The sequence below is a fragment of the Palaemon carinicauda genome, chromosome 3 (genome assembly GCF_036898095.1).
Source record: "Palaemon carinicauda isolate YSFRI2023 chromosome 3, ASM3689809v2, whole genome shotgun sequence".
NCBI lineage: Eukaryota > Metazoa > Arthropoda > Malacostraca > Decapoda > Palaemonidae > Palaemon > Palaemon carinicauda.
Genome location: NC_090727.1, coordinates 2365516 through 2374110, shown reverse-complemented (window position 1 = coordinate 2374110; position 8595 = coordinate 2365516).

The window sequence follows — 8595 nt, the reverse complement described above, 5'->3', positions numbered from 1 at the left end:
TTTATGTATGTTTATTTTTTATTTTTTAAAGCACTTATTATGCCTATTATTCAACATTCAGCGTTCTTCTGTACCTGAAACAAAAGTAAATGGAATGAGGGTAATGTTTAAGAAGGTGTTAGCATAGCATGCAAACCCTTCACCTAAATCATTATGAAAATAAGTTTCTACCAATTGGAGAAGATTGAATGTCTGTTGGATCGTGAAAATCTATTTCATATCCAGGGTTTCTATATTACTGACGAAGTACAACATGTATATCAAAATTGGTTTGATGGGAAATTATCTTGATAAGCGTATTCGAAATGAAATTATCATCGAGTATGTCATTTAGAATATTGCATCAAAACTGAATAAATAAAACCTTTAATAAAATTAAGAGGTTATTATAATGTTTTCATTACTTGTATGAATAGTATATTTCACCGACTTCATTATGGAAGATTGAACATTTGTATTTGAATTTAATATGTTGTTTGAGCTGCAAATATTAATATTAATTAACTAATAAATGACAGGGGAGACGATGAACCTCATTTACTGACCGGCTTATTTTATATGTTCGTAACTTTTGTCTCTTAAAAATGTATGTTCCGTCAGTCTCTTTATCCTAATGTAACATATTTATGAAACCCTTCTTAACCGTTTAACCAATTTTCTTTACTCTATATAACTGTGCGCTTTTTGGGGGTATTAAGAAAGAGATGAAGATAGAGACAAGTGAAGTTAATTTTAGCGCAAGATCAAGGGTGACGTAGGCGTTGGATGCCCTTAAAGGGCTTCCTTATGAATAACCGCATTGACGATTTTACTAATGGGTTTGAATTTCTTTTCATAAGTTCCATTCACCTTCCATCTGGAGTGTTTGATCCATAGTGTTTATGTAGATGTTGCTTTATTCCTGTTTCAGTTGTTGTAAGACTGGCTTTGTTTCCTCTACAATGAATTTAGGTTTAACTTTTAGGGTTGTATTTCCAGGTCTTCTTTATTGGTATACTTTTTTTACAGACGATTTATTTATGCCAAGGCCATGTAGAAATAGTTATTCGGCTCAAGAATGGGGATATTTATAGTTCACATAGCTTATATTGCATGGCATAACATCTTAGTTTGGTGGCAATAACAGTCAAATTTGAATCCACCGTTTGTTATTTAAGTGCTGTATATGAAGTTTGAAAGTAAATGGAAAACTTGTTTTTGGTATTTTTTTTACTTTGCAAAATATCTTATTGAAGAATCAATAAATATGTAATGTAAGCGGTTTTGAGGATAACGATTAGTTGCTGTTAAGATTAATTGGATATTTCTTCCATGGAAGTGAAGTATGTTTTAGACTAATTTGAAGGCGTGACTTGGTTTGTGGAAAAGTATTTCTGAAGAAAGAAGGCAAGGTCTAAATAGGTGTTCTGTAACTTCATTGATTGAGAATTATGAAAAGTTGGAGTAAAGAAATTAGATGTACAGTAGATGCAACGTTTGGGATAAATCAGTCGGACTAAGAATAGAAAGTGGAAGAGTTGATAATTTTATATCTTCACTGATTGAAGATGGTAAAGAGTCACTGCTGAAACTAGCAAAACTTTTTGAAAAAGGAGGAAGTTTTAATATGAGGATAGATAGAAACCAGGAAGATGAATCAATGGAGGATAATAGATGATTTGGAATGTACAAAAATGGAAAAAGTTTATTTGGTTAGGTTAGAAAAATGAGTCACAGAAGAGGTGAAGCAATATAGGTAGCAGAAATGTGGTGAGCCACGTAATATGTGGAGGGGATGAAGGTAGCAGGATATGTGCCAAAGATTTTCAAAAGACTTCAAATGCCTCTGGACGCCAAGGAAACAATGTGTGCAGGCATTTTTGAGTCAACTCTCTTTTGTGAAAATTAATGTGAAGAAAAAACTGAGGCTGTTGAGATGAATTTTATATAAGGCTGAAGAACATTTGAAAGGTGGACAAATACTTGTATAAAGCAGAAACTAGTAAGAGGTCAGTGTAGGCTGTAGAGTGAACCTAGATCAAGAGAAACTTAATTTTGGTTGTAAGGACTAGAGTATTTTGAGATAGTTCTTTCATAATGAAAGAATTTACGACCACACATATATATATATATATATATATATATATATATATATATATATATATATATATATATGTGTGTGTGTGTGTGTGTGTGTGTATATATATATATATATATATATATATATATATATATATATATATATATATATATATGTGTGTGTGTGTGTGTGTGTGTGTGTGCACGATATTTATATATGGAAATGCGCGTGTATGCATTGATAAAATTAGCCTCTTCTATCCATTGTTAATTAACTCCATGAGAGGAATTTATGAGGATCTTAGGATTGTCGGAGAATTCATCTCGAAAAGGTCTTAATCAATTTTTTATCTTTGTGGCTTCATCCGATTTCTAATTAGATTTTAATTATTAAGGATATTAACTTTCACATTTTTCTCGGAGTGGCAGCCATCTCTGATTTGTGTGTCTCCAGAGAATTCTTCTGTTTATTTCAATGATTATAATAGACGATAATATTATTTCTATCATTATCACTGGTAATACTTACACTGACAATTTCTTTAGAAATAAATTTTGATAGATTGCAGTTATTCCCATCTTCAAGTATAGTCTTTGTTTACTATTAATGGATATGAAAAATCCAACGAGTGAAATGTCTTGACAGTGGCAACAGCATTATTTTCTTCATCTGATGTTTTAGGTTTGACTCCTACTTTGGCTGTTTAATAACTTTTATCTTGTTTCTGATATTAGTTTTCGGGTTGCTTTCGAACAGTTGTGAATCATTTCATTCTTCAGCCGAAGAAGCACTTTGAAAACAGTGCGAAAGTTCCTGTGTTTTTAAAATACAACGATATATAACTGGATTTTTATACCAATGAATTTTAAACACTGTGGCTCCTTTCCTCGCCATCCCTTTCGCACCATTATCCAAACATTTTAGGTCTTCCTTTACCTCCATCCCTTTTACAATGCTGAATTGTACATTTTTCAAACACTTGTAATATCCATATACCTCACCATTTCAATTAAATATCCATATACCTCACCATTTCAATTAGTTTCTGCTAAGTATACATGCAAATAGTCTACATAACTGTTCTTTAAAAATCATGAGTTTAATACCTTTAAAAGAAATTTAGCTCAACAAAGCATTAACCAGTTCAGTTTTGGCATCTATTGACAAGTTGAGTCATTGCCATCTTTTGCACATACCCTGCTTCCTTTCTTGTTTCTATTATATCACTCGGCTTTTCTCTCAGCATATCAAATTCGTTTCTGTTTATTCTCCATACTTTTTTTTTACATTATTCCATCATCATATTTTACATTCGTAGCATAAGCTTCGTAACGGACTTTTATTTATATATTTGTGAGAGAGAAAGAATGCTGGTGTTTGTTGCGAATGTGTTTTTATGCCGTGTTGTATATTAGCTTGTGTGCACAACTGCAGGGGTGCAACATAGAGTAATAATAAATTAATTAATCGAGAGTACTTTTTCTTTTGGTATTGGGGATATATCTTCTTCCTCAACGGAATTTCACTCAAATAGCACACACACACACACACACACACACACACACACACACAGCACACACACACACACAGGCATCGTCTTAACCTCGCTTAACAACATAGATATCAGTTTACTTTGGTGGTGGACTGAACTGCCAGGGTGCTTGTCCAAATATATATTTTGTTGCATCGAGAATACAACATATTCTGGTCTGGAATTTTTGTTGCAACTCTATATTCAGCGTAAAGTATGTTTTATCCATGTATATATAAACACACACACACACACACACACACACACACACACATATATATATATATATATATATATATATATATATATATATATAATATATATATATATATATATATATATATATATGGAATGTCACGTAAACACGAATATTTGTATTTTTTCTTGAATATTGATATTTTCAAATTGAATCATCAATTTGGTCTGATTTTACCCTTTTGCATAACATACACTATAAAGAAAGTGAGTCTTCTTTAGTCCTTTGAATGGAGAAATTTAATTTTTGTATCCGAATTGTTCTGTTTAATTTTTATATGTCACATTTCATTAAATTAAATTGAAGTATAAATGATTGCGCTATTGAAAATCGAAGTAAATACGCCAGGTTATAGTTATAATCAGAAAGAGTAAGGAGTAGTCAGTGCATAGATAATTTATTTTTCACGCTAACCCTAAGAAATGAAATAGTTTTTTAAAGTTTTATCCCGATTATTGTGCCTTCATGCTGATAATAGTCTTATGTAAGTTTGGAAAAGTTTAGTTAACTTCTTATATCTTTGAGAGTAAAGTTTGTCGTCCCTAAAGAAGTCCATTAAAAGATTGTTATAATCTCTCTCCTTTCTCGGTGTGAGAAGAAGAGGAAGGGCTGTCGTTTCATAACAAACTATAAGCAGGATTCCGATGGTGTTGCGTTCTTTATCTTTTGTGTTCAAATATTTCCTGGCAATTACAGTGGTAGCAGATCGATCCCCGCCCGGAACCGTGAGTTTAAGCTGTTTAATGGGGAGGTTACTACTGTAGTCGGGCACCACAGTTGGGCGTTGGGTTTGGCCTTACCCGGCTGACGTTTTTCTGGTGAGCATCTATTATATTATGACGAAACTGGGACTTAAACCAGACACACCTTTAAACTTTATTTGTAAGTAAATATTTCAAATATATAATGACGTAAGAAGATTCTTTGGCTTTATTACACGTCATCTAAGATGTGATGACAATATCTTGTATGAAAGTTGATCAGACAGCATAAATAAAGTACATTAAGCATGATTCCGAAGTCATCATGTTATTTATCTACGGAGTGAACGCTTTCCTAAGCCCTGTTTTAAAAACATTTATGTTAAAAGTTTATTCTCCGAACGCACAAGTTCAAATCAGAAATTCGAGAAGGCTGAGGTATAAAGCTAAGTCTTGTAAACATAGACCTTTTCCTTCCACTTAGTTTAATGCGTAGAGAGAGAGAGAGAGAGAGAGAGAGAGAGAGAGAGAGAGAGAGAGAGAGAGAGAGAGAGAGAGGGAGAGAGAGAGAGAGAGAGAGAGAGAGAGAGAATAATGCTGTTTTTTTAGTTAATGTAAACAGCCTTTAAATAAAGTGTTACTGTTTAATCTCATCCAGGAAATTTAACGCAAGAGTTCTGTGATTGGAGACTGGCAAAGACCAACGTAACTTTAGAGAAGCGTCCGAACGGTCACCACCTTTTGAGAGACTTAGTAAAATATGTATACATTTTTCCATAATGCTCCTGTCTTGGAAGACTGGGAGCTTTGCGCAATAATGATACTAATGATAATATCTTTTATCTTATTGTCAATTGAAATTTAATGACAATTTTTTGCAGTAAGTTTTCAACTTACAAGCATTCGACTTGAAAAAATCCAGATACAAACACAATCCAACTGAAATCCTAAATCTCAGATACTGTAACGAAAGTTCATAAAGTAATACTGTAATTAAACAATATGTGACTTTATACAGTAAGCAAGACGACATTTGCCTTATGAAAGAGGACTATTTGGTGACTTTTACAGCTAAAAATCGTAGGCATGTCATTTAGATGAAGCCTACCCATCGACAAAATTCAACTTACAGTTTCTTGGAACCTAATAATTTTGTAGGTTGAGGTCTTTCTGTACAAAAAAAGAAAAAGTTAAATGAATAGGATAACGAAAAACAACAATAACAGAAGTTGCATAACCACAAAAACGTCGTTAACCATAATGATTATAATGGTAACTATAATACCGTAATAAAGTAATCCCCCAGTACTTGAAATACGCAAAAGAACAGAGTACCCAAAGAGGCTCCCACTTCAACTCAGGCTCTCCTGAAGATAATAAAGGCTTTTGTGTTTCCTCGAAAAGAAGAGAAATGAATGATACTGAGAAGAGATGATGTTTTTCCCTTGGAAGGGATACGTAATGATACATGGAAACAAAGACCTATCCAAAGGGAATGTTAGAGGGTTAAGTGACGGCTCGTTACTCTCCGTTAATTACGGCAAATTTTACAAGGATCAGGAAAATGTATGAGAGATGGTGGAGGGTGATGCGATTTAACATCAGTGCAATGTTTAATTTTTAGATGCGCACACCCTATATAGTACATGATACTTAATCCTGAATTCCTACTAATTAGCATGCAAAAATTTTAAAAAGTTGGCAGACAAAGAAGCTGGTAAAATTATAATGCTTCACTAATTTATAAGAAAAAATTATTTCCACCTTCAAATCTTTGCAAAGAAGAATATATATATAAATTGCTGCTTAACTAAAAAATTGTAAGATAATTTGTTATGCAACGATACAAAGTATCCTAAGTCTTAAAAATGCAATTAAAGTATCGTGAGTTTAATCATTACAAACTCAGAAATAATATCTAAATTTGGGTGGTTGATAGTATACTGTACACAATAGGTACATTGCTAGATTCTCTCTCTCTCTCTCTCTCTCTCTCTCTCTCTCTCTCTCTCTCTCTCTCTCTCTCTCTCTCTCTCTCTCTCTCAAATCTAATGATTATTGTATGAAGCAAGTTAGGTATGGTCCAGATGTCAACAAAGCCCTTAAAATTTTTCATGTCCTGTATTGACGTCAAAAGTTGCTCAAGATAAAGAAAAACACCCAATTGCTTTAAGATTGGGTGATTTCACAAGTCACCTAAAAGGGTTGCACAAAAGATTTTTCTTCCTGAAGATTTTATTCCCTTTAAAAGGATAATTACGTTGTATATTATACCCGGAGATGCTTATGAAAGTTTGGATTTTATTGAAAAAAGAAATGGGTGAAAATAATCCAGACGAGATTTTCTTCATAAAAGTACATGTGGATAAGATAGGTTTGTTTTGTATGATTTAGGAATCCTCCTTGTATGTAGCAATCTTATCCAAACTAAAGTATACACACAATATATATATATATATATATATATATATATATATATATATATATATATATATAAATATATAGTGTGTGTGTGTGTGTGTATGTATGTGTGTGCGTGTGTTTGTTTGACGAAGCTGGATAGTTAGTCAAAAGATGTATTGGAAGGTATTTTTCCAATAGAGTATGATAATATCGAAGTACATGTAGTAAAACAAATATCACTCGTATTAGGGAAAAGTAGAAACTAGTAAGGATAAGGAAATACTTGAGTAATAGATCAGGAGTTTTAGTAACAACGTGAAATAATTTGACTCATAATATTTTGATATGCGTTAGGAGACAAGGACTACATTCATAAAAATCGGGAAAAGTCATACACGCAAATACACATACACCCTACTTTGTCTAGTAGAGTTTTACTATTTTAGCTATTTATTTCAGTTATGCAGGGTAAGCTATGATAACCTACACTCCGAGAGGATGTGGCATTTTCTAGGCTGCATTAGAAATGTGGCAACACCTTGTAACTAAACTATAGTGTACCCGGTACTCAAAAATTACGGTAGAATAAGAGTTGATTCGTTTAGGTATTTTTTGGAAAAAAAATAATGGCAGTCGAGTATATGTGGTATACAAATAAAATTAAATTAAGCATTTAGCATGGTCTATGTGCGTAGGTTATGTGGTATAAGAAGATTTGAAAGGACAAAAACGGTAAAATGAAAGGATTCGATATTTTTTTGGGATGGTTTCGTCTTGTGGAAGGTATAGATTGTTACAGTGTGGTGGGAAAAGGTCCTTAATTGTAAAGTGTTTGGGGGAAGTAGGAGAGGAAGATTCTTTAATGTATTGATGGTGAGAAACGGTTATTGGAATTGAAGAACCTTATTTTACAAGAAGTGTGAGAGAGTGCAAGGAAAATAAATAGTGTGGAGAGAGAGAGAGAGAGAGAGAGAGAGAGAGAGAGAGAGAGAGAGAGAGAGAGAGAGAGAGAGAGAGAGAGGAGTTTATATGGCGGTGAGAAGTGGCCATTGTTTTCTCATTTGGAGATTTTATATATATATATATATATATATATATATATATATATATATATATATATATATATATATATATATGTATATATATATATATATATATATACATATATATATATATATATATATATATATATATATATATTATGAGTGTGTTCAAATTATAAAGAAAAGTGAAATATTAACATTTACGTCTAAAATCCAAATAAAGCGAATGGATGCAATAACAGTTAAAAGTATAGAGACTCAAATTAATTCATTATTCGAAGGTAAATTGGGGTTTTCATTCACGTCTAAAATCCAAAGAAGGCGAATGGATGCAATACGTATTCAGATACCCTAATGGTAAATATGGGTTTTCATTCACGTCTAATATCCAAATAAGGCGAATGGATGCAATAAGTATACAGAGACCCCAATTATTTTAATCGCAGGTAAATTGGAGGTAACAATACATTGAAGAAAATACTTTAATACGTATTTTTATTAATGTATTGTTACCCCCAATTTACCTGCGATTAAAATAATTAGGGTCTCCGTATACTTGTAATTATTGCATCCATTCGCCTTCTTTGGATTTTAGACGGGAA